The sequence below is a fragment of the Cricetulus griseus genome, assembly GCF_003668045.3.
Source record: "Cricetulus griseus strain 17A/GY chromosome 1 unlocalized genomic scaffold, alternate assembly CriGri-PICRH-1.0 chr1_0, whole genome shotgun sequence".
Taxonomy (NCBI): domain Eukaryota; kingdom Metazoa; phylum Chordata; class Mammalia; order Rodentia; family Cricetidae; genus Cricetulus; species Cricetulus griseus.
The window spans coordinates 149,144,320-149,170,850 of NW_023276806.1; the positions used below are offsets into that span (position 1 = coordinate 149,144,320).

Below are 26,531 nucleotides of genomic sequence, written 5' to 3' on the forward strand. Positions count from 1 at the left end.
CTCTTAGTGACAGAGGAACACCCACTGGCATCTGCCTTCTTTAAGGGAGATGGCAAGAACTAGGAAACTTTTGTACTGGTTGCCATCACAATTCTTTGCATTGACAGCAGAAATACTCCACAATGCACACAAGTGAGCAGAAAGCCTTCTCAAGCCGTCAGCTCAGAATCTGTCTCATCCCTAGAATCAGCTGTGGTATCACTGAGGCTTGAAGCTGAAATTCAAGAAAAGTCACTTACCCTCTGCAATCCTTTACTCTGTCTTCATCTTACCAGGACTCAGGGGTGAAACAAATTCCAACCACCTCTCCAGTTGAAGAAGCATGGGAGTAGACAGAATGGAAATTTCTTGCACTGTTGGCAAGTCTTTGAATAGACTGCAGAGCCCCTTGTTTTTTTTATCCCTCCAGCTGCTAAAGCAGTGCTTACACCTCAGAATTGTGATCATGTTTGTTTCCAACCGCACTGTTTTCCAAGCATAAGAATTTGTCTCTTTTTAAACACGTGTTACTGTGTGTGGGCACACACTGCCATGTACAATGTGGAGGTCAGGCCCAGGTCCATCTCTGTCTTCCACCTTGTTTGCACATGGTTCCTTTGTTATTTGCTGGTGTACATAGCAGGCTAGCTTCTGAGGATCCTCCTGTCTTTACCTGTCACCTTCCCTTAGGAGCACTGGCATTACAGTGGCCAAACCTGACTTTTTATGTGACTTCTGAGAATGCAAATCTGGGTCCTCATGCTGGCACAGCAAACACTCTGGGTCCTCATGCTGGCACAGCAAACACTCTACATACTGAGTATCTTCCCATACCATAATTCATCTTTAATCATGTGGATCTTAAACATCATTTCAAGTGGAAATATTGAAAAATAAAGCTTTCCAATCACCTTTAAAATAATATTAAAATAATATGAGCAAGGGGATCCAGATCATGATGGGGAAAACCACAGAGATAGAAGACCTCAGCTACTGGAAACTTGTTGACTGTGGGCTGACGGTTGGGGAAACTTCATGGGACCTATCTACACCCTCTGACTATAGGTGACAGGTATATGACTTTATCTGTTTCTGTGGGGGAGCACTGGCAGTGGCACCAGGGCATGAACTGGCTTTTTGGAACCCATTCCTTATAGTGGGATACCTTGCTCAGCCTTGACACAGGGGAAGGGGCTTGGTCCTGCCTCAACTTGGTATGCCAGATTTTGTTGACTTCCCAAGGAAGGCCTTACCCCCTCTGAGGAGTGGATACAGAGTGGAAAGGGAGATGCAGGGGGTGGGAGAAGGGAAGGGAGGGAAACTGCTGTTGGTATGTAAATGAAAAATAAATTTCTTTAAGTAAACAAAAAAAAAAAACTCTAGCAGAACACAATCAATCCTTGCTAGCAAGCAGAGCCAAGTTATAGTCCAGTAAATCCTGAACTGTTCTTAGTTAGGACCCAAGCGCCAGCCACGGCTCTGTCAATTACAATCTGATACTTGCAAACTAGAAACTTGACAGGAGAGGGCTTATTTCTAGGATAGCTTGTTATTATAAGAACTTGCTCACTTTTTTTAGGCATGCTAAGAATAGTGTATCTGGGTTCTTTTCAAATATAAATATCATTTTCAAATGTTCCTACTACCACCACTTTGTAGGGTGTGATTTCTTATGGAGTAAGGAATGCCTACACCTGTCACCATGCAGGCATTTGCTTGTACGCAGATGTCTGTGCCAAACTGTTCCTTTGCTGTTTTATGAGGCAATTTTTCCTTCCTGGATCCGTCAGGGTCTTGGTTCAAAGCAACAGAAATGACTGGGTGACTAACGCAAGAAGGTGTAACAGAGGTGGGGCATCACAAAGGAAAATGGTAGGGTGAGGACAGGGGTGGCCATAAGGATGAAACTTGAGAAACATACAGAAATCAAGGGAGCGCTGAGGCTGACCACTATGACTCATGACTACATGGTCCAGTTTCTTTAGGATACTGTTGCTGTCACCATCACCCTGAGAAACATCCTGCCCAGTCTCTTGCCTCCTTTTCTCACCTTTTCTGGGGAGGCAAAGTCTCCGGGATGAGCATCTAATAGGCTGAACTAGCATTCTGCTCCAAGGATTGGGGTGAATGGTAGATGAAACAATCTGTGGAAGGTTCTGGCCTGAGAAAATGCCAGGCTTTCACAGTGTTATAAAATACTTGCCTCAAGATATGGAGGTACAGGAGCTGGAGAGATGGTTCAGTGTATTGCTCTTGCAGAGGACCTGAATTCAGTTCTGAGCACTGAATGGCTTAGAGCAGGAACCCCCTGCCTCTGAACTCTCTCTGCACACATATATACTCATGTGCACAAAGCCCCCACACACATAATTAAAAATAAAATATTTTTAATATTTGGAAGCAAAAATAGCAGGCATTTTCTAGAAAGCAATTATTCAGCTACTGCTCATTTTGCTCCTGACAAAGGTTCAGAGGCATTACTTAATGACCTAGCATCTTCTACTCCCAAGCCCTTGTACATCCTCCAGGACAACCCAGTGATTTATGAAATCATAAGTTGTTTCTCCAACTTTAACAGGATCTAGGGTGAGGACACTGGGGGCAAACGGATTGCCTCTCCTGAGGGTGACCACCGTTTATGTCAGGCCCTTTTCATTATCCAAGTTTAGCACATAAAAATAAACAATACTAGGTGCTGCTGACTTGCAACACATGATGGGAGAATATCATTAATGTAAAACACTACTTGATATATTCCAAATACTGTCTACCATACATTGAACTTTCAATGAAAACCATCACACTCTCCTGCATCTAATTTTCACCTTTTCTTATTTATAGTGCAATAAAACATAAATATTTGTGCAGTAATTTGCCTGGCTTCTCATCTAAACCTCTATCCACTTTTTTTCCTTAGAAATGTAAAGTTCCTTAAATTTACCTATCCAGACAAGAATTCCCATTATAATTTTTCCCAAGCATTTTTTTCTATGCATTTTGAGCACCGGTAATCTTTTTATAAAAAATTAACAAAGCATAGGTCTAGATCTTACAGTTAGAGTTGGGTGTGGTGACACGCACCTTTAAACTCACCACTCCAGAAACAGAAGCAGGTAGATCTCTGTGAGTTGGAGGCCAGCCTGGTCTACATAAAAATTTCCAGACCTGCCAGAGCTACATAGTGAGATCCTGTCTCTAAAAGCAAAGAAAATATTGCAGGTAAGTCTTGGGGGACTTCTATTTTGACCTTCTGAAGGAAACGGAGGCATAGAAATGACACAGGAGACATGAACCTGCCAAATGCCTTCCCAGTCTGTGCCAATTTGGAGGGTTGAGGTTTCCCTGGTTGCCTTCTTTTTCTATCTGGAATTACTTTGAACCTTGTGGTCTTAATAGACATCTCACAAATTGCCTCCATAGATCATTCTGGCATATAGTGCCATGCCTTTTGTATTCTTACCACACAGCCCTCTCAGTTTACAAGCTGACATTGTCTTGTCTGTGTACTTGTATGCAACCAAGTCCTGTGCCACCCCCACCCCAGAGTAAGAACCTAGCTTCCTGCTGCCCCTAGTGCTTGTGATCCTGTGACTTTTGCTGACAAGTGGCTGCCTAGCCCCTCGCCAGCTCCGCCTAAGGCCCTCAGGTGACTTTCTCAAAGCTGGCTCCCTAGGATACTGAACTGCACTATTCGCACCCCCTGAGGGTCATCTCACCCCTCCTGGGATGGAAAAAAGATCACTCATTTGGCCGCTTGAGGCCAGCAACAGCACAGCTTGCGTGCTGCAGCAACTTTCCCTACCTGGCTGGCGAGGATAAGCCGATGGGGAGGAGGAGGCGTGGCGGGATGGGCGGGCCTTGGTGCGGAATTTTGTTGCCCCAGCCAATAGGCTCCGCGGCACGGAGAAGCCAGGCTGCCAAGCGGAGGCGCTCGCGCACTGTGAGGGGCAGAGGCAGAACGTCCTGGCTGCAGCGCATCCGCGGATGCTGTAGCTGGCAGCGCCAGTCCGAGGTACCCACGGGCCACCGTAGCTGGCACGGTAAGCCCTAGCAAAGTCGACTTTGTAGGATTTCTAGCCAGAGGAGGCACCCACCCCAAGTCCAAGCTGCTGGTGGGTCCTCGCGCGGTGCTGTTGGCGGGATGCGGGTGAGCCATGGTCCCGAAGCGCCACCTTCCCTTCCCAGGCTGCCGGGCCCTTCCCAGGCTGCCGGGCCCTGGCTTCAGTCCCGGTGTGGCACCAGAGCCCCGGAGCTCGCAAGCCTATGGCTTCTAAGGTTTCCATCCAACATCCAAACGTCATCCCGGGGAATAGCATGCTCCGAGAAGCTGAGAACCGCAGCGAGTGCCGGCGCTGGCACTGAATTCCAGCACCTACCTGCCTTATGGCTGCAGATCCCTCACGACCTGTTGCCTTGGGTCTGGGGTTCAGATCTGTCGCGCAATCTCCTATGTCCAGCTATCCTGGGACGCAGGAAGAAACGTAGGAGAGTTTGCCTTGGCCAAGCTAGGAATAGAGACTAATGCTGATAGAGCGTCCCGGTTATTTAGTCACGACTTACTTGGCTGAATGCCAAACATTGTGCCCAGCTCTTGCTGCCTGAAGGGAGTTCATGAGGACTTACAGGGTCCAGAGGAAGGGTTGCAATGTGATGCCATCTCTGGGCCACGAGATGAGTGGATCGTGATGAGGTCAGGAAGGTTGAGAGGTCGCTATTCAGTGCAGACTTGCAAAACTTGGAATTTGCCAGACTGTGATGGGGGCGTCAGGGACCGCACGAATTTCAGGTAGATTTTCTTATGTGCACATGAAAGAAGCGAAGGAGCCTGAACCTCAGCTAGTCAAGCAGCAGATTACTAGGACTTGTGGGTGGGAAATAAACTGCCAGGTGGAAGGGCGTATTGAAATGTTCACAAGTTTGTCCTCAGTTGAAGGAGGCTGGGTAAGAATTCAGTCGGTCCTGGGGCTACTCTGCCGGCTCAGTGGGCAGTGGTGGAGGCTGGCATCCACAAGCCTGTAAGTTGCAAAAAGCTGGTTTTCCAGCAACTTGGTTACAAAGACTCTAGCCCCTTAGGACTGATTGGCCAGGAGCCCTGCACCCCTGGCTTCTGGGCATGGATTCAAGCAGGGAGATGCTGCCTTGTGATGCATGCTTCTGAACTTGCCTGTCATTGTAGATTGTCTTTGGAGGATGCAACCTCTATCTTGTCATCAGGGATTGTGTTTCTGGGTTTACATAGAGCACCTGTGCTCTCTGTGTTACCTGGGCTTGCCTGTCTCCCAAGGTATAGAGGCTGTTGTTGGAAGCAAAGCCATATAGAGACTGGTATAAAACAACAAAGGCTCCCAGGAAATGAGACCAAAAGGCCACTTTATCTATTTGCTTTGAGAAATTATCAGTCTTGTGAACTAACTCCCTCCCACCATCCTGTTTCTCTCTCTCTCTCTCTCTCTCTCTCTCTCTCTCTCTCTCTCTCTCTCTCTCTCTCTCTGAGAGAGAGACGTCATTGTGCCTAGGTGTCACAGGCAAGGTCAGAGGTGCTATTCGAGTTACTTTTAATTTTTCATTTGTCACAACCTGGAATTACCTGGAAAGAAAGTCTCAGTGAGGGATTGATTGTCTAGATCTGATTGGCTTGTGAGCATGTCTGTCAGGCATTGTCTGTATGAGTAAGATGGTTGATGGGAAGACTCCACCCATGGTGGGCAGTGCTCTTTTCTGGGATCCGGTCCTGGAGTGTGTAAGTGTGGAGGAATGAGCTGGACAGTAGGCATGCATTTATTCTTTCTCTGTTCCTGCCACCTTGATGAAACCCCAAAATGAGCTGTAGTCTGGACTTACGAACTAAAATAAATCCGTTCTTCTCTAAGTTTCCTTGTGATTTTATCACAACAGTGGGAGTGGACACGGAACAGATGCTCACATTTCTGTGTAGAAGGGTCCTTGGGTCCTTCCGTGAGTACACAGCTGGGGCAATAAGAGCAGGCAGACTGGATGAAGGAGAAAAGGGGCTTTTGACTAACAAGTCAATGGGTGCAGAATGCTCCCAAGAAGGGGCGCAGCTTTAGCAGCTATGAGCAGTCAACACCTTGGCTGCTGGGATAACAAGCATCTTGGTCTTGGAGGAGAGCCTGAGACTTATGGCACAGCATTGATACTCTGTGTCACTGGATGGATTTGGGGAAAGACAAGGATGGTTTGGACCAGCCTTATACATAGAGGTCACTTAGGAAGCGCTTGTTTCTCTGACTTTTGATTCTTCACTGCCTCTGAAAGTAAATGTTCAGCTTGAGTGTTTATTCCCATGAGACACTTCTACTAGTATTTCCAATGATGGTGGGCTCCTGTTGAGTGCTTGCTCTATGTATCCTCTCCTAATTGTCCCACAATATGTAGAGTTATACAATTTTATTCTCAGTTTGAAGTCTTCTCAGTGTTTCTCAAGCCTAATAGAGTCCCTATTAATATAGCAATGACAGCATCTGTCACAGCATGTCACTTGTTAAACTTCAGGAAATGCTTTCATTGATGAGTCATTCATTGAGTCTACCACTTATTCATCCCTTCAGTCTGTTTAGAGAGCCTTTCACACAGTAGGGGCTGTCCCGGGCAGGGAGGTACAGCTCTTTCTGTTAAGGGAGAGTGATAGGCATTGCATACTTTAACCCTTCTAAAGAAATTATTGAAGGCTGGACCACTGTTTTATAGAGTCAGGATATGAGAGAGGGAAAAAACGGGCTCTTTGAGTGATTCTTTGTGCCTTGCAGTTCAATGTGGCCTCCTTGGAGAGATTATCCTATGGGAAGCAGATACCTGCCCTTTCCTCTCCCTTAGCAGCACTTTTTAATTTTTTCTCTTTCCTGTGTAGTCTTCCTCATTACACCACAGGGTCTATGGAATAGAAAGATGTTTTATCCCAGGCCCCACCAGTGGTAAACATATACATCTTCATTACATGTATGTGTGGATAGTTGGGGTATGGAGTTTGAACCCAGGGATTCATCCATGCTAGCCGCACCCACCCCCTACCACATCACAACTATGCCTACATCACAGCACTTATTTCCTGGAGAATAAAATGAATGATGGGTTTGTTTCACAGAGTGTGGTGGCATGCACTTATTACCCAGGAGCTTGCTGGCTAGGTAACCTGTCAGAAGCTGTGAACTCCAGGCTCAATGAGGATCTGTCTCCAACAATAAGGTTGGGAGTTATAAAGAAAGACATCCTGCCTCTGTACATGTACAAGTGGGTGAGTATACAAACAGTTGATCATACACACACACACACACACACACACACACACACACACACACACACAGAGAGAGAGAGAGAGAGAGAGAGAGAGAGAGAGGAGAGAGAGAGAGAGAGAGAGAGAGTTGAGTTGGCATAAGAAGTCAAGTGTTGTCCAGTGCCATTACCCATATATGTGAATACAGACACAGGAAGGAATCAGCATTTGTTACAGTCTGAGAAGAAGAAGTCATGGGGACTGACAGCAGAATAACTGAATAGCTCCCTTTGGAGAAATGGTGAGACCTTAGAAGTAGATAGAGGTGGCGGTTGTCTACAATATGAAGGTGCTAAATGCCATTCAGCCATGCACTTAAAAGTGCTTAACTTTGAACTGTGGAAAATTCCCTTCAGTTTTTAAAAAGATTAGGTGGGTGGTATGGGCATTTTGACAGTGGGGAGACTGTGTGGGACTGGATTACCCAAATGCATCATGTATCCATGAAGAGCATGCATTTGATGTGCATATGGAGTCTAGCAGCTGAGTCTGGGCTGGCCTTAAAGGGCAGGTGTCAGCTCTTAGATGTCAACTATGAAGCAGATGAGTTCTAGTGTTGTGGGCTATTATTTAATGGGATGCCCATGGCTACCCTATAAAGAAGGTACTGTAGTCCTTTTTTAGACAAATAAAACAAAAACACACCTCCCACCTCAATCAATATGCCCAAGATTGGGCCGATAGCTCATGTGGATCTCAGGCTTCCAGCCCTCTGCCTTTCTCCTTCCAGGACGATGATGGAAGCCTCTCCCACTGGCACATCCTCCCTGTCAGCCATGACTGAGTATTTCAGAAATGACAGGCACTGTTCTGGGCACATGTGGGTAGAAAAGGTAGACACAGCTCTAATCTCATTGAGCTTATCCAGAAAATGAGCAATGGCAGCTCCCAGGTTTGGAAGTAGGAGGGAGCTTCCTAGAGAACATGGTAGTGAGGCTGAGATTTGCAGTAGAAGCAGACGAAATGAACTTGAGAGAGAGAGAGAGAGACAGAGACAGAGAGAGAGAGAGAGAGAGAGAGAGAGAGAGAGAGAGAGAGAGAGAGAATGATTTCCAGGATGACTAGCTGCCCCTGAATATACCTGTCTGAGAATTCACTTCAGTCCTCAGTTCTACTCAGGCTCATCAACTGTCAGTATTTTCTGTAATCCAGCAGACTTTGCAGACAAATGCCAAATGCAAACCAAATGGCCTGGTTTAACTTGAAGTGGGAACTTCATTCTGGGTGTAGTGGTGCATACCTTTAATCCCTGCACTCAAGCTAGATGGTAGATCTCTGTAAGTTCAAGGCCATCCTGATCTGCATAGCAAGTTCTGGAACAGCCAAGACAGTGAGACCTGGTGTCAGAAAAAAAAAAGTGGTAAATTCACAGGGTACCCACAGCCTGGCCTTCAAATTGAGCCCCAGCTCTTGGGCAAATGGCATGGGTTCTCTTTTGTTCAGTGTAGGGGATTGACCCCTGAGAGCCTTATGCAGGGTAGGCTGGTGCTCTACTGTGGATTCCACCTGTAGCTCCTTTTTGGTCATGGACATACTTTGTAGCAACCAGTTACAGGAGGCCTGGATGAACTTTACTCATGAATGAGAGACAAATAATCTCCACTGCCTGGGGTAGGATATGAATGAGAAGAGGCAGTGTTGGGTATGTTATATATGCTCAGAAAAAATGTCACTTCCCTTGGCAAGGAAGGGTTGTAAGTGCACTGGGTCCCCTACTCTTTATGGTGTTAAACTAGATAGCAGCACACCCTCTAAAGCTTGTGGCATGGATAATTTGAGACATAGCACAACAAACTATGTTTAGAAAGCTCTTTGGAGGCATCAGATGAAAGCAAGCTTGGGAAACACTGGTATAAACCAAATCCTTTTTGATTTGCTAAGTAGGAAGGAGTTAAACATCTAGCGATCGGATTTTGCCTTTTAGAAATTATTAGCCAATGAGGGGGCTTGCTGGTGATGTAATGCCTGGGGCCAGCACTCCATTGGTTAAGTGTATTGTTTCTCTGGTTTCACTGAGAGGCAGAGGTGGAACATAGGGGTTAATCATATCATCTCTCTCTCTCTCTCTCTCTCTCTCTCTCTCTCTCTCTCTCTCTGTGTGTGTGTGTGTGTGTGTGTCCCTCCCTCTCTCCCTCCCTCCCTCTCTCCTTCCCTCCATCCCTCCCTCCCTCATATTCCTCCTCTCCTAAGTGGGGAGATACAGCAGAACTCATCACACTGTTGGCGTTTGCTTTCCAATAAAAGCCAAACTCGCCTCCTGCCTCCCTCCCAAGCAGAGCACATGTTCCAGTAGTACTACAGAGGAGGACCTAGGAGGGGGAGGAAGGGGAGGAGGGAAAGAGGAGGAGCTGTTCTTAGAGGAACGAGAGCCCCTTTGCAGGGCTATAGCCTCTCCTTGCAACCTGGGATGGGCACAGCTTCACACACCCCCAAGAATTGTTTAACAGCCATCTGCTTCTGAGCATTGTTCAGCCTGGCGGGATCCTCAGAACGAGGAGGTGAGCCCAAGGATCTGGAAAAGGGAGTGGGCCTGGGAGAGAAGGGAGGCCATCTGGGTAGAAGGTAAAAAAAAACAGCCCTGGGCTAGGGGTCAGAACAAGCTCTGGCCCATGGCTGCCACTGGCCCACAGTGGGTCTATTAGCTGAAGTGCACGTGGTTCTGGCAGACACCGGCAAGGCACTGCACTGAGGAGGAGCTGGGGTCAGTCTTGTTCTTGTTGCAGCTTTCTGTCAAAGCTTCCTAAAGATATAAAGGCTTTGCTTTGGGACTCAAGCCAGGATGGGAACTGGTGTGCCAAGGAGCCAGCTTTAAAGCAGCCCTTTCCTTGTATTGTCTGTGCCCCCTCCTTAGTGCTCTGCCCCAGCAGAGTATGGAGTAAGGTTTCTCCAGAAATTTACTGAATGTTCTCACAGATTTGTATTTTATTTGCCAAGAACCTTCAGGTCTCTGACCCCTGAGCTACAGATGAGATATGCTTGAGTGAATGTGATGCACCCGCTGGCTGTTCAGGCTAAGCTGTAAGGGAAGAGGGAATGCCTCAATTCCTTTTATCTCAGGGATAGCACAGTTGTGGTGGTTTTCTTTGGTACAGGTTGCTAGATTGTTGCCACAGCCTGAAATCGCTCCCTGCCTGTCCTGAAAGATCTCGTGTGTGTGTGTGTGTGTGTGTGTGTGTGTGTGTGTGTGTGTGTGTGTGTGTGTGTGTGTGCTTCACTGCTTCAGTGGGTAAACTGAAAAGAGCAGAAATGGGTATACATGTGGGGAGCAGCCGGGAACTGCTGCAGGATGAAAACTCTGCCTTCTTATCAACACCTAAGACATTCTCGCATTCCATATTCACACTAAAACATGATCTCTCTGGAGTAAGGTTTCTCCAGAAATTTACTGAATGTCCTCACAGATTTCTATCTTGTTTGCCAAGAACCTTCAGGCATGCAGAAGTAAAAAAGTTCAGCTACTTTTCAGAATTTGCTCATATAAGAGAGGTGTTCCACATTTCTTTTGGGAGAGTGGAACCTACAAAGGGCTCTCGCTGTGTTTCATGCAGCCCCCAGGTGTCTGCTACCCTGTGCTCCAGGCCAGGCCTTGTTAATGAAGAACTTTGCATGTCCTTGAGCCAAGTGTCCAGTTTTTTCTGAACCTCGGTCCTTTTGAGTCCATCACAGATGTGGGAGGGGCAGGAGGCTTTCTAGCTCTAGGTGCTTGTGCTTTCAAGAGGAATGAACTTCAGAATGAGGGGGTGAGCCAAGGTTCGTGGTAGAGCATCTTTGAACAAAGGGCATAGTGACAGCAGAGTCACAGTAGTTAATCACTGTATTTTTTCCCATTACTGAGAGTGGGAGAATGAACTTCAGTGCATAGGTGTGGAAAGTTGAGGCTGTCAGCACTGATGCCCAAGACCATCAGTGGACAATAAGGTTGATCTCTAAAGCCATCCAGTAGACACCCTGGGGTGGCAGCAGGTTGCAGGAGGAGAGGGCTGGAGGTGGCAGCCTGTCTGCCTTTGCTTATTCTTTGTTCTTCATCCTAGAAACCATGCCTCAACTTTGATATGGGTCAGCCCCGCCTGATAATTGTGGGTTCTCTGATTTACTGCCTGAGATAGCTGCAGAAGATTACAGGACTCTGGATCTGAAGGAAACCTCATGTTCTGCAGATCAGGCCCATAAGCCTATAGCTGAGAAAATGCAGTTCAGAGAAATTAGTTGCCACTTGGTTAGTCCATAGATTGTAAGAAATATTGTAAGAAATAGAGACCATGTCTTTTTTGTCTTAGACACTTCAAGTTGTATCATTTTTTTTATGTGAAGTTTTTCTTTCAGTTGAGGAATTTGAGATGGACTGAATGTAATCATTCTTGCTTCCAGGCTCCTTTGTGGTGTAGCAGATATCTGTGAGGTCACTAGGCATTGTGAGCAGTGAGCAACCATAATGAGAGGCCAGGTCCTTGTCCTGAAATTGGTTCAGAAACAAGCCATGTTTCATGTGGATTCTGCCTCCGAGGTGAGCAAGTTTCCCTCGTGGGTAGAGACAGACACTTTACTTGAAGGTATGGCTGGTATATATTACATGCAACTGTACCAGCTCTTGTCACATGTGTTTTCTGATCTTTGTCTTTCCAACTAAGCCACTTGTTTTCAGAGAATATGGTTTCCAAATGTTGAACAGAAATAGCTGCTGGCACTGTGTAATGAGGAGGAAAGTGTCAATACCCTGTATGACCAGAGGTGTATAGGCAGACCTAAAACACATCAAGTAAACATAAAAAGTACAGACAATTGACTCTTTGCCCAGGCACTGTGTTGTTACAAAAGCATCTTCCTGATAGCAGCTTCAGATATGCAGAAGGTTATCACAGGAAAGAAACATTGTCACTTTTCTACAGGACTGAGGATAGCTCACAGGAGTAGGGAGAGGTAGAGAGGAGAGTCAGCAGATAGAGGGGCAGGACGCTGACAGAGATGTCCAGCAGGAGAGCATCCACCTTCTATGTTCTTACTAAAAGTGGACAGAAATTCTGGCAATGAACAGGACCCTATGGCCTCCAACTTTCCTTCTAGATCTCAGATTTCTTGGTTATTCATCAGAAAGAATAAAAAAGGGTATAGCAGGATCAATCTTATTCTTTAGGTTCCAAGGCTATTATTGTATGAAATGAAAAGCTGTACAGTTAAAAATACCTTTGAAAAGATTCTGTCGCCGGGCGTTGGTGGCGCATGCCTTTAATCCCAGCACTCGGGAGGCAGAGGCAGGTGGATCTCTGTGAGTTCGAGACTAGCCTGGTCTACAAGAGCTAGTTCCAGGACAGCCTCCAAAGCCACAGAGAAACCCTGTCTAAAAAAACCAAAGAAAAAAGAAAAAAAAAGAAAAGATTCTGTCACTAAAAATATGCATTGTATGATGCTTTTGTGTATGGTCTAGCAATGACTGTGGTAATCAGTGTTCAAGATACTGATCTGGCCTAAAAGAAATAGAAAAGCAAAGTCTGTATGGGTTTTCCTGGGGCTGCATACTGTTTTGTCGTCAAGATAACTATCAGGTTATGAGCTGGCATGTCTGGGAGTAGGGAATTCCCAGGTATCCTTGCTTGCAGGGTTTATGTCATTCACTGTTTATAAACAGTGCCAACATGTGCATGCTTGCTGAAAGTGTTTCTGACAATCTTGAAAATCAAATGAAAGTATCTGGGGAAATCCCACCCAGGACCTTTTACAGAGCAGGTGCTCAATTAAATATTTGTGGTCATCAGCGTCTTGCTCTATCAGACTTGATGATGCCAGTCTTGGAGATGTTTTAGAGGCAAACCAGGACTCCTGTGTGTTCAAGTTGGTTCTGCCTTTTTAAAGTTGGCAAATCCTGCTTGACTCCTCTAGCATTTATTCTCATGAATAAGCATTGCTTCCAAAACCCCAAGTGGATGGCGGATGGGCTGAAGGCTACAAACTCTTGACTTCAAGATACAATGGGTGTTATCTACCTTTGTGTGACGCTGAGTGTGTTACTTGTACTTCGTGTGTTTGGTTTCCTTCAGTTGTAGGGCTCACTGGGCTGACTGAGAAGACTCACTGAGAACCTGTCCGATGCCCATAACCAGGTGCTAGTCCTCCTTAGAAAGATATTACAGGGACACTCTTTTGTCCATGCAGAGTGTTACTCTAAGAAAGCATGAGAGTCCAGCCTTGATCTCTCCTGGATCCTGTTCCTGCTCTAGCAGGCAATAGGAAGATGTCAGACTGAATACAGCTTTAAAATGCCAAGACCTGAATTCATTATTCTACATTCAAGTCGCTCTATTTTAAAGGACAATACAAAGTGAAAACATAACACCAGGTTCAGAGCATTGAGAATCTCATTACTGAATGTTCATCTCTTGGGTTTCGTTCATTTTCCATTCAACAAATATTTGAGGAGCTCTTACCTGTAGTTAGTGGCATTCTAAGTACTGGTCTCTATCACTGGAGAGTCAGGTGAGGACTTTACTATCATAGATCAGATGCTTTGGTGGATAACATAGAAATATCCATAAGTGAGCTATCCTCCCCAGATGGAGACCCTGACCCCTTCCCTGTATTTTTAGGTGGCATATACGCTGTGCGACTGACAGCACTCTCTGTATAATGTCTCCACTTTATAATGTCACAAGGTCACAAACCTGTGGTGTAAGGGATTTCACTGAAGGAAAGTCAGTTAGAGATGGTGTGCCTGTAGAGCCAGTATTCAGCCTCCCTGTGAAGCTCGGGAATGGTGGAAACCAGAAACAGTAAGTGAGTCTCAGAGCAAGTAGAGAGGCCAGGGAAGAGAGAGTTAGAGAAGATGCCATTACCAGAGTCCCTGGAGCCAACTGTGCTAGGGATTTGTGGATTGAGGAAGAGAAATTGGATTCTGCCCCAAATTAGAAGTTTTAATCAGGAGACAACATGGGTTGACTGACTGACTGACTGACTGACTGGCTGACTTTATACTAATTTCAGTCAGGGTCTCAGTGTGTAGTCCAAGCTAGCATCAAACTCACAATTCTGTCTCAGCTCCTGAAGTGCTGGGATTGCCATCCCCATGTTATGTCTTGTCAAGAATGTCTTATGCAGAAATGTGGCTGTGCAAGCATAAGGACCTGAGCTTGGATCCGTAGCAGCAACCCCCCTCCCAACCACCACCACCAAAAAAGCTGGGTAAAGCAGTGCATGTCTATACCCCCAGCACTAGGTAGGGGTTGAGGAAGACAGATCCCTGGGATTTGCTGGCCAGTCAGTTTAGCTAAATTGATAAACTCCAGGTTCAGTGAGAAACTATGCCTCAAAAAATAAAAGCAAGCAAGCAAACAAAAAATATGAAGAGTGATATTGGAAGTCATGTAACATCAACTTCTGACCTCCAAGCATGCAAACAGTCACCTGTGCACACTGACACCAACACCTGTACATACCTACATGATATGAATGGGGACATATGTGTAGACAAACAGAAAGAATATTTTATGTGACTTGTCTTTTCAGGAATGTCACATAAGTGGAACCATTTACCCCCTGGCTCTGCATTATTTCCTTCAAAATAGTGTTTTGTTTTGTTTTTTTTTTAAGTTGGTTGCTGCTTTGAGGGATTTGAGTAAAACTAGTATTGGTGTTGAGATTTTTGTGTGAGTGTAAGTTTTCCTTCTTCTAGGACAAATACCTGGAAGTTGGACTGCTAGGCCATGCACTGGAGTTATGCTTAAGTTTCGAGAAACTGTCAAACTATTTCTCCAGAGTGGTTGTGCTGGTTTGCATTTTAGTCAGCAGTGCCCGAGAGTTCCATGTGCTCTCCCTCCTTGTCAGTGCTTGGACTGACCCTGCTGTTTACTTTGGCCATTCTAATAGCTTAGTGGTATCTCACCGTGCTTCAAATTTGAATTTCTATAATTTGCTAGTTAGGTGGAATATTATTGTATATGTATGTTTGTCAATCTGTTGTCTTGGGGTTTCTATTGCTTTGACAAAACACATGACCAAAAAGCAAGTTAGGGAAGAAAGGGTTTATTTGGCTTATACTTTCACATTGCTATTCATCACTGAAGGAAGTCAAGACAAGAACTCTAACAGGGCAGGGACCTGGAGGCAGGGGCTGATGCAGAGGCCATGGGGGGGAGCTGCTTACTGATTTGCTTCTCCTGACTTGCTCACCCTGCTTTCTTTTCTTTTACTTTTTTTTTTTTTTTTTTTTTTTTTGGTTTTTCCAGACAGGGTTCCTCTGTGGCTTTGGTGGCTGTCCTGGAACTAGCTCTTGTAGACCAGGCTGGTCTCAAACTCACTGAGATCCGCCTGCCTCTGTCTCCCGAGTGCTGGGATTAAAGGCGTGCACCACCACCCAGCCACCCTGCTTTCTTTTAGAACCCAGGGATAGAACCACCCACCATGGCCCTCCCCCATTAATTACTAATTGAGAAAATTCCTTACAGCTGGATTTCATGGAGGTATTTCTTCAACTGAGGTTCCTTTCTCTGATGACTCTGGCTTGTGTCCAGTTGTCACACAAAATTAAGCAGTACACACACATATATCTTCTTTGATAAAATATCTGTTCAAATCTATGCTTCTTAGTTTTTCTGTTTGTTTTCAATTCTGTTTATTTTTCTTATTGTCGGGGTATGTGTGTGTGTGTGTGTGTGTGTGTGTGTGTGTGTGTGTGTGTGTGTGTGTTCATGTCTCCACACAGGCTAAAAAATGATATCTCTTATAGCTAGCATTATAGGTAGTTGTGAGCTGCCTGACATAGGTACTGGGAACCAAACTTGGATCATCTGGAAGAGCATCTGTGCTCTTAACCTCTGAGCTGAAGGGACCAGCTCCCCATTTCGGCAGCCATAACAGCCGAACACGTGCTTGTCTGACCTTGTCTTAGTCACTAGGAGGTCAGATGCCTGCCTCATGGCAAGGAACCAGAAGGAATCAGAAGTTAGCTGGTGGTGCTATGCTTTACAGCTCTGGGTGTGCTTTACGGACAAGTGCACAGCAATGACTCACAGAGCATAGCAACCATCCTGGGAGGGCTTATGGGCCATAACAACCAGTTGACCAATCAACACAGGGCAAACTCTCCAAGCCTGGAGGCACACCAATCCCGAGCCTGTGCGTACCCCTAGACACTCCCCTTATGCTGCCCTATAAAATCTCTATGCAGAAGCTTCGAGCTGTCTTTCCTAGCCATCCGCCATGGTGGGTGGATGAAAGACCTGAGCTAACATGGGGTTAGCTCGTTAAACAACTATAATAAAGCCTCATGCTGTTTGCATCAAACTTTCGACTCCACCTGGTGATTGGGGTGACCGAGGTCCTGGGCTGAGATCCTGGAGGCCTGAGCTTCCAGGGGTCTTACAGAGCCACCTCTGCAGCTCCACCTTACTCTTTTGGACAAGGTCTATCACTAAACTGGAGCTCACAGTTATAAATGTGTGCTGACTTTTACATGGGTGCTGGGAATCTGAACCTGGGTCTTCATGCTTATGCAGCAAGCATTTTACAGACTGAGCCCCAGGTTTTAGTATTTATTAAATCTATTAGATTCCAGTATTGCCTTGAACATGTGACTGTCAGTTACTTTTCTGTCATCTGTGACCACAATATCTGCCAACAAGAACTTAACAAGCAAGGGTTTTCTTTTAGTTCCTTGTTTTCAAGGGTTTCAGACCATCATGATAGTAGGATCATGTAGGGGAGGCTACACATCACAGCAGACCAGGAAAGAGAAAGCTAGGCCAGAACCAAGAGTGGGTATATCCTTCCAAACTCACCCCTCCTGAGCCATTAGCAAACTAGGCCCCACTTCCTAATGTTCCCCAGCCTCCTGAAATAGCAATAAACAGCTGCAAAATAAACATTCAAAACATGAACCTATAGGGATGAGTATTAATTGGGATCCTCTAAAGGAACAGAACTGATAGAATGAATATATATATATATATATATATATATATATATATATATTAAAATGGGTTTATTTCTTAGGTTGGCTTACATTTGTGCTAGGGAGTCCACTAGTAGCTCTCCTCACACTGGGAGACTGGTCAGCTCAGCAGTCACACTCTGGTGCTGAAGATCTGGAGGATTCCCGAGGAGGCATTGGACTTCAGTCCACGTTGGAAGGCCAAAGAAGCTGGAGGTAATAGCAGTAGTGGCAGCAGAAATAACAGAGAAGATGAACATTGCAAACAGGGTAGGTGAACTTGCTAGGGGCACACAAAGACAATGAGGCCAAAAGCAAAGCATTCTCCTCTGACTCCTTGTATCTGGACTCCCATTGGAAGGCACAATGCACACTTAGGGTTGCTCTTCCTGCTTCCGATAACCTGATCAGAACACCCCTGACAGGTGTGCCCAGCAGCTTATCTTTTAGTTCATTTCAGATTCAGTCACGTTGGCCACTGAGATTAATTTAATCTTCACAGGAACCTCTCAGATTCAAGCTGGAGCAATGTGTCTGAAGCATTGGGAACAATTAATCAACTCCTCAGTTGCTGACACCAACCGGCCTAGGTCAAATGTTCTCAGCAGGAGTGCAGGATGCCTCACAAGATAAGGGCTTCTGAGAAAGACCTCCTGCTATGACAAAGGAGCTCACTGCATGTGGGCTGTGCAGAGGCTGGCAGAGCACTGCACCTAGTTCCACTTCCAGCTTTCCCTGTCAGGCTCAGCACCTCCTTTTCACACATTGTCCTACTTACAGAGGGAACCAGAGCCATGCTTCACTGTGGCAGAGCTTCTAGCTTCTCACTCTCTGCCTGTGGGCCAAGAATAGTTTGTATGGGGTGGTCTAACTCCTGCCAAATCCTAGGTGTGAGCTAGAACCCTTATCCCTGTGGTATAATGAGTAAACTGAAGAACTGAAGGATTAAGAGCTGGCACAAAGTGACAAGGCTGAGAAGCAGAGGAGAAGGGGTATTGATCAGAGGGTTCTGAGTGTTTGTTGCTCAGGCCTTGGTGGAGCATCCTCAGAGGATGAGGAGGAACAGCCATGCCCCAGGGAGTAAGGAAGTAGTTACTGAAGACCATCACTGTTTTATGTTATTTTTGAGTTTTCCCATGCAGGGGCTATTTCCTTAAAAAAGGAGGTTTGGGGGGGTCATAAGTGTTTTGTTTTGATTTGGTTTTTCTCTTTTGACATTAGCCTACGGACTAAAACTTTCTATTTTTGTTCTTTCTTATCGGGTTAATAACAAAATGGTTTATAGTCAGTGAGGTTTGAAAGAACCAAGTATTTTGGAATTTTAGTTATTTAATGTGGGGCTGTCCACCCTTCTGTGAAAAAGACCCAGGTTTGCCATTTTCTAAGATCTAATTGTCCATCCAGCATGCACTACTCTGGTAAAACATTTTGTTATGAACCATACCAACTTGGCCCGAGCACTGCAAAGCAAATGATGAAATATGGGTACACTGTCTGTCAAGGAGTGATTAGCTAAGTAATGAGCTAAAGGTCTTTTCTTCTCTTTATGAGACTTCAAGGAGATGCTGTAGGCCACGTAGGTTGACACCAGAAGAGCATGCAGCATACTGTTGTATTAGGGCCATCTTGGGGTCTTGTGCCATGCCAAGTTTTCCTTTCCCCAAGAGCTTGATTCCCTGTATCATTAGAAGGGTCATCTCTAAGTAGTCCAGATGCTAAGAGAAAAGGATGTGAGAAGAATTTTGTGACTGAAAAAATAAAAATTTAAAGCTCTCTCCCCATTGGTCTCCCATCTCCCCTTGTTTTGTGACATTAATCCTGGGGAAACATAATCAAATAACCCATCCCAGTCTGGGAACTAATGACATACCAAAGTATGGAAAACATCAATGTCCAACTAGTTGAACCAATGAATTTTATTGAAGGTATTTAGAGGATTAGAAATGACTCCCAAGACAATTATATCACCCAACATGTGGAACAGCTCACAAAAACTGGAAGCCAGGAGTGCAGTGCAAAACTCATAGAAATATCAGCATGTTAGGGACTATCTCTAAGAAGTTCAGATGGTCTGAGCCCTTGCTCTGCTGGTCTCTGCTTCTTATAGGCAGCTTGGCTGATCTCCACTTCATTTCTTCTAGGCTGCTTGGCTTATCTGAGCATCTCAGCAATCCTTACTGCTTCTATGTGTATGAGAAGGGAGCATCAGCGAATCTGGTCAGTTTCAGGGACTTCCTGAAGACCTTGAGTTGCTAACTTCCTGAGCTTAACAAACTTCTTTGTAGGAGATATTGCACCTCTGTTTAGAAAATTCTATATCTTAATGAGTTCCCCTCTAAGATGAATGGTTTTATCTAGGAAAAAAATCTCCCCTTATATCACCAAGGTTTTACTGTCCCCTATCCCTTAAGATTTTTCTTCCCCATTTCTTTTGGTCCCTTTCTTATTTCCTGGATCCTACAAATACTCCAGCTTAAATTAAAAATCTGAAGATTCAGTATCAACATCCACACATGAACTAGAACAGTTAACATTTGTCTTTCTAGGTTTCTTAAATCATTCAGCACATTTTTTCCAGCTTTATTCATTTATCTGCAAATTTCATTTTTCTTTATAGACGGATAAAATTCTACTATGTATATTCACCATATTTCCTTTAACAATTCACAACTTGATGGGCATCTCAGCTGTTTTCATGTTTTGAATAAAAGCATCTATTAACATGGATGGGCATGTGTCTCTGTAACAGGAAATAGATTCCTTTGGCTAGTTTTTGGTGGCACTGATTACACTCCCACCTACAGTGCATGAAAGGAGAGTTATGTTCCTCTCCACTCTGACTCAGCTAAGATGAAATCTCAAAGTAGTTTTAATCTACTTGTCTCTGATGGCTAAGGATGAGTACTTAAAACCATTTCTTAACTACTTGTGTTTCTGTTGCAGGCCCCAAGGATGGGCCTATTACTATCATTCTACTATGTAGACATAGTATCAAACTGCCATTTATATTTGTAATTCTATACCTATAAAGTAGAATAGCTCTCAGACCTCATCAGAGAAGTTTCTTTTTGCGGTCAATAGTGGTAAATGCAGAAACTCACAAGTGCTCAAAGAATAAGGGTCTGTGTAGTGTTTGGCCATCAATGGGACATCTATATCACCCCTCTCCCACAATGTTCAGGCACCATTGTAGAAGAGGGGACTGACATTATCAGGGAGGACAAGAGCTAAATGATATCTTCTGGAAGTGACAGGGCTGTTGACTCATGAACTCATCATAGTTACAGTGGCCTGTACAAAAGAAGACAGTCAACATTCTAGCATTGAAGAGGAGCTCAGGAGCCTCCACCCATAACTGAGGAGCTATTGACAGATGATGGCTTCTATGGAAGGAGAATCAGTTTTTAAAGTATCTGGCCCCTGGTAGGTGGACCACACTCTATTAGATGGCCCCATACCTATGAGTATATGGATAGCACACAGTATACCTGGTGGATTTTTTGAAAAGGGGGACATGAGATTGAGAAGAGGTCAAAGGTGTAGGTGAGTCTGGGAGGGGTTTGAGATGGAGTGCTGGGTGAATATGATCAAAACACAATGTATGTGTGTTTGAAAATCTCAATAAATTAATAAAAATGTTATATCATTAAAAAGAAAATACTAAATGGATATGAAAGAGATGGTGGGAGAAAGCTGAGCCCACCTTTAGCATTTTGGCAAGGGCTTGCCTCAGAATGGCTGCTACTGCACGATCCACGGAACAGCTATCAGGCATTCTGTTGTCTGAGAAAAGTCCCTGCTTGCCCACCATGGACAGTACTGCTACTGGTGGAGAAAGCTGATACCAGGATTCCCAAAACTCCAAATACTCTACCTGTTACCTGTCGTTTGCCCTTATGTGTCACAGTTTCTGCTTGGCTGGTACTCAGCTACTTCAGGGGTAGGGAAGCCAATGGGGGTAAGGGAGTTGTCTAGAGGCAGTGAGCCCCTAATGGCCCGAGAGTCAGCAAGACATAAAATTGCACCCATATTATTTTTTATTGAAACTTTTTCATACAGTACGTTTTGATCATGCTTTTAACTGCCATATTATTTTAATCTGTCTCCCCTCCTTATTTCCTGCCTTTCATTTACACATTCCTGTAGGGGAAAATGCTGACCGTGCTCACTTGGGGCTGCAGTAACCATCTGCTAGTGGTTTTTACAGCCCCCTGGTAAGGTTAGACGTCAGGAAATGCCACCCCTGACCTCAATTTGAGAAAGACCAACTGGTAAATGGACAAAACTAGACACTGGGATCCCAGCAGCCTGGTTGTGTTTCCTTGCTGCCTCGAGATAAAAATCAGGAAAGCAGAACCTTCTCCATCCAATTGCTAGGAGTATATGAGAATGCACAAGATGTGCTTAACTAAGTACCTTTGGCATAGTGAGACAATTAAAAAGTCATTTCAGTAAATGTTATTACTAATACAGTATGACTACTTTTATTAAAAGCAAAATAAATGCGGAAAAATTAACCTCTTTGCTGTGTTTGGCTCAGGTAGTTAAGAGTAAGAAATAAAGATTTACTTCATTTGCTGATAGAAAAACATCTGGTGGAGACTAATAGGATGGTTTGCCCAGAGGGTGGAGCAAGGTTGTGGGGCTCATATTCAGGAGCCAAACCATCCCCCTTGGCCAAACTGGGCAAGTAGCTCTACCTTTCTGAGCCTCAGTTTATTCCACATGTAAAGAAAGGAGGATAATGAATTATTGTAGAGAAGGGAAAACCTGTTTCCCTATATCAGTAGTTCTCAACCTGTAGGAGCTATCCTGTATTCAGGAGCTATTCAGATATTCTCATTATAATTCACAACAGTAGCAAAATTAGTTATGAAATAGCAATGAGATCATTTTATGGTTGGGGAGGGGTCACCACAACCTGAGAAACTGTGTTAAAAGTGCTATAGTGTTATCGAAGGTTGAGAACTGCTACCCTCTGTCATCTTAGGGCCATTGGTTGGGACCCTGTGATTTAGAGCAACAAAGGACAGGCCACCAAAAGAAAAAGAGTTTCTAAGGCATGCATTGGCTATAGGCACTTCCTTATCAACTTCACATGGCTCAGCTTGAAGCTGTTTCACTTTCTGGTGCAAATGTGACACTCATTCAGTAGGGTGCTTCAAATTTTGAACATTTAACTTCTTTCCAAGTGAGCAGTATGTATTGTGATACTGTTTGGTGATGCTGAACTGCTGCGGCCAGCAGCATCCCGTACCCTGCAGTGTGCAGCATTGCTGAGCTGTGGCATGCAATAGGTGAGGTGAAATAGGTGAGGTGACTTCTCTGCATTTTTCACCTCACAGTGGAGCAATGGGATGCGCTGTATGGTAAATCACAAGAACTTGAATGTGAGCTTGAGCTATTCCAAAGGGTAAATGGACCCTGAACCCTGGGACATCTTAACAAAAGAGCAGAAATGTTCAGAGAACTGATGACACAGGGGGAAAGGACTGAGATTATCAGACAGTAAATACATGGGAAACTAACAGAAAAAGAAAGGCTAATTAGGAAACGTATCAGGTAAACTCCTATTGTGTCTGTGGGATGGTGGGTGGTAAAAGTTCAAACTTGCCTCTAGTAATTATCTCATGGACTTCCTGGTAGATAGAGAGACACAGGCAAATGGGTGCCCTGGTTTTAGGCAAACAGAGTAAAGGTGGAGAGTTCTTCCTTTGATCTTTATTAACTTCAGTTCAGAATAGTGTTTGTGTCAAAGTTGTATGTTCTGTTCCCCCTGTAACTGGTAGAACTGATGGGTTTGATACACAAGAGAGACTTGAACAGGACCTAGCACTGTCTAACCATTAGCTGCTGCTGTTTGCTTTTATCAATACTCTCATCATCCTTATGAGGAGTCTGTGGTATTAGCTACCCAATTTTCCTTAACACACACACCACACACTCACACACACTCACACTCACACATGAGCCTCACCCCACATGTCTTTTTTTTAGTAGCAGAAAGCTTGCCAGCCTACAAGATGGCAGTGTGTCCCTGAAGTTGCATCTGACATGACCATTCTTGATCCAGTTCCCAGACTTGGGCTTTCCAAGGTGAAGGGCAATGCAGGGCTGAGATAGTGCTGCATCTTAGACAGCAGTTGCCAATGAGCATGTGACACCAGAAGAGGAGATGGGAGGGTAGGGCAGATGACCAGGGTGTCTCAGTGGTTGAAAGTCTACCTCCTGAGATAGAGGAAACCAATGAAATGGCAAGCTTACTGGTACATGATATTCTGCAAGTTACTAAGTCCCCTGAACTTAGTTTCTTCATCTTTAAATGATGTCAGTGATGGTATTTGTCCCATGGCATTGGGTGCAGATTAGTGGGAGAGTACTTGTCTTTGGATCAGTCCCTGAGTTCATAGCCAGCCACATGGTGAATGATATTTGGTGATTCAGAGATAATGCTCCCTTAGGGAGAGGGTACAGTGGCTAGCAAGTAGGTTGGCTAGGGTGATTTTGGAGACATATAAACACATTTGTTAAAGACTCAAGAGACCTGTGCTCCAGTCAAGCCTGTCCTTCTAGTGAGCAAAGTAACCTTGGACAAATCAGCCTGCCAAGTTTTCTTGCTTTAGTCAGTTTTCTGCTGTTGTAGCATAATCCTCAGACTGGATCATTTGCAAAGAAAAGAGATTTATTTAGCTCACAATGTTGGAGACAGAAAAGTTAAAGATGAGATTGCTATACCTGGTGAGAACCAGGTACTTGCAAGCATGGTGGATGCCATCACACATCAGGAGAGTGGGGGGCAAGTGCGGGCAGACAAGGTAGACACACGAGGTAACTCAGTCCCACATGAATGAGGACCCTCTCATTCATAAGGGACAGCATTAATCCATTCATGAAAGTTCTGTCCCAAGGACCTAAATCCCACCTGTTAGGCTCTACCTACCAAAACTGCCCAGGGAGGAATTACCATTCACCACCAGTTTTGGTGGGTACAAACCATGCTCAAGCCATAGCACTTCCAGTCAGGAAAACATAGCCTTGGAGTAGGAGAGCCATAGGGTGGAGGTTCTGCAGTGTGCATGCATACATCTCCTCCCATGCCCTTCCCTAGTCGGACACAGATAGCTACCGACTACCCACACACCTAAAATCCTCCAGCAGACTTCAACCCAGTGTTCATTGTGTGTGGGCTCTGCATGCCAGATCCTGGGCAGTGAGAAAAGAGATCTCAGCTTTTTTTTTCTTTTTCTGGAAGTGACTAATGGGAAATATGGCAATAGTTGCAGTGTTGTCGGCAGCAGTGGGTGCTGGAACAGCAGTACAGGGAATGGCCAGACTGATTAGAGAACTCTGAGAAAGTGATAACAGAGCTAAGACATGTGGCAAGGATGGATCTAGGAAAGAAATTTCAGGAGAAATGGCCAGTAGAGAGCTTGAGGGTAGTTGACAGTAAGGCTAAGCACCTCTTCCTCATGGGAATGTTTAGGTCATTGGGACATTTGTGTCACTGTGATCAAATGCCTGGCAGAAATAATGAGATGGGAGATTTGACCCCGGGTTTCAGAGTTTTCGTTCCATCACCATGGAAAAGACAGGGTGGAACCCAGTAGCTCACAGCATTGCAACCAGGAAGCAGAACAAGAGAAAGAGAAGCCCAGGACAATATCAGTTCCTAAGGATACACCCCCTCATGATTGACTTCCTCTGGCTAGGAATCTCCCCCAGAACCTCTCAAAATAATGTCATAAGCTGAGGAGCAAACCTTTATTTAGCCTGTGTTCCTATGGAGGGCATTTCACTTCAAACTATGAGGGAACTTCCTTTGATGGAGAAACAAAAGGGCATTTTTTGGTATGGGAAATGAGTGAGGAGAGGTTCCCCATCATGTTAACTCCTAAGGGTGTGAAAAGATCTCAAATTCCAAAGTACACTTGCCTTGGTGGAAGGGTATAAAAATGGTCAAAAAGGCAACAGTCTGTCAGGTAGAGAGTGACAGAGGCCAAAGAAGAATTGCATCTGTCTAGGGACTGTAACTTTGGGGTTGAAAGAAGCAAATGAATCAGACTGTTTTAGGGAGGGGAGGAGAGGAAACATGTGCTCCATTTGGGCCCATTCATTGGGATGCTTTTTAGCCATGCCTTGTCTGCTTTCCCAAGTGTGTTGCTAACTTCCTTATTAGGCTAGCACCTGGCCTTTAGGAGCATTGCTAATTGGTCATTTGTCCTGCCCTAGGCAGGGGGCTTCTGGCCAGCAACTGAAGGTGTAGGATTGAAAGCTGAGTAGGCTCAGTCTGGCTCATCAGGGGTGTTCTCTGTGAGTGTGCCTCCATCTGTCTACTTCTCTATGTCTTTGTCTTTTCATGTGTGTCTCTCCTGCCTATGTCTACTTTCTCTCTCTCTCTCTCTCTCTCTCTCTCTCTCTCTCTCAATCTACCTGTAATATAGATGTACATATACAGATATATCTTCTCTGTGTGTGTTGAAACACACACACACACACACACACACAGAGAGAGAGAGAGAGAGAGAGAGAGAGAGAGAGAGAGAGAGAGAGAGAGCACATTATATGTGTATGATGTTGTGTCCTCTGGCAGAAGTGTCATGTAAATTTCCCAGGCAACTGCTATTTTCTCATCACATTTTTTTGCATTCTCAGAGACAATGCAAGTCACAAGATCCCTTTGTCTCTGAGAAGAAGCCTATTTGTTTGCTTATTCAGCAGGCGGGAATGTCCTATCTGGTTTCTAAACTGTGGCAGTGTAGGTACCTCATTGGCTCTTCTCTGTCGGCTGCTGTCTCTATTTCACCAAGTCCAAGGCCACATGTGCTACCAGCTTTGGTACCTTAGTGTTCAGAGTCAAGCCAGGGACCTTTTCCTCAAATCCACAATGATGACTGTATGCAGAAGGCACCACAGCAAGCAGCTTTAGACCTGACTGGTACCTGATGAGTAGCAGCAAAATTTTCCCAGAGGGGGCAATGAGTCCAGAGAGCATGAACAGAACAAATTCCTGAAGAAAGTGGAAGAGTTCTAGGGAAGGACACGATTGAGGAGGGAAAGCAGTTGTGAAACTGCTGTGTGAGGAACAGAGTAGAGGGACAGGGGCCTTGAAGCACTCCATATAAATGGTAAAGCTCAACTTGAGCACCTGAGAAGGCAGATTCCAAGGGGACTAGGGTACCATGTTGTGGTGGAATGCCCATGGATCATGGCCTCAAGCCTTCCAGGCCTTGAATCCTAATGCTATGAAGAGGATGGTTAGGTGTGGCCACCAGATCTGGGAGGAGTGGGTTTGAGTTGTAGCTCACCCAAATAGTGGTCAACAGTGACAAGGAATCTCACCTGAGT

The 26,531-nt window shown here is 45.0% G+C and overlaps 1 protein-coding gene across 5 annotated transcripts in view; it reads left to right on the forward strand.

Moving 5' to 3' along the window:
- The first annotated feature begins 3,884 nt into the window (after window positions 1-3,884).
- Syn3 (synapsin III) overlaps window positions 3,885-26,531 on the forward strand; it is a 417,454-nt gene continuing 394,807 nt past the window's right edge. For 3 of the 5 annotated variants that reach the window (XM_027392481.2, XM_035451115.1, XM_035451117.1), the window contains exons 1-2: window positions 3,885-4,019; window positions 7,082-7,231. The gene's annotated coding sequence lies outside the window, so the exon portion shown is untranslated. Of the gene's footprint in view, window positions 4,127-7,081; window positions 7,232-26,531 lie in introns of all 5 variants that reach the window. The other 2 variants (XM_035451114.1, XM_035451116.1) reach the window with 2 other exon arrangements.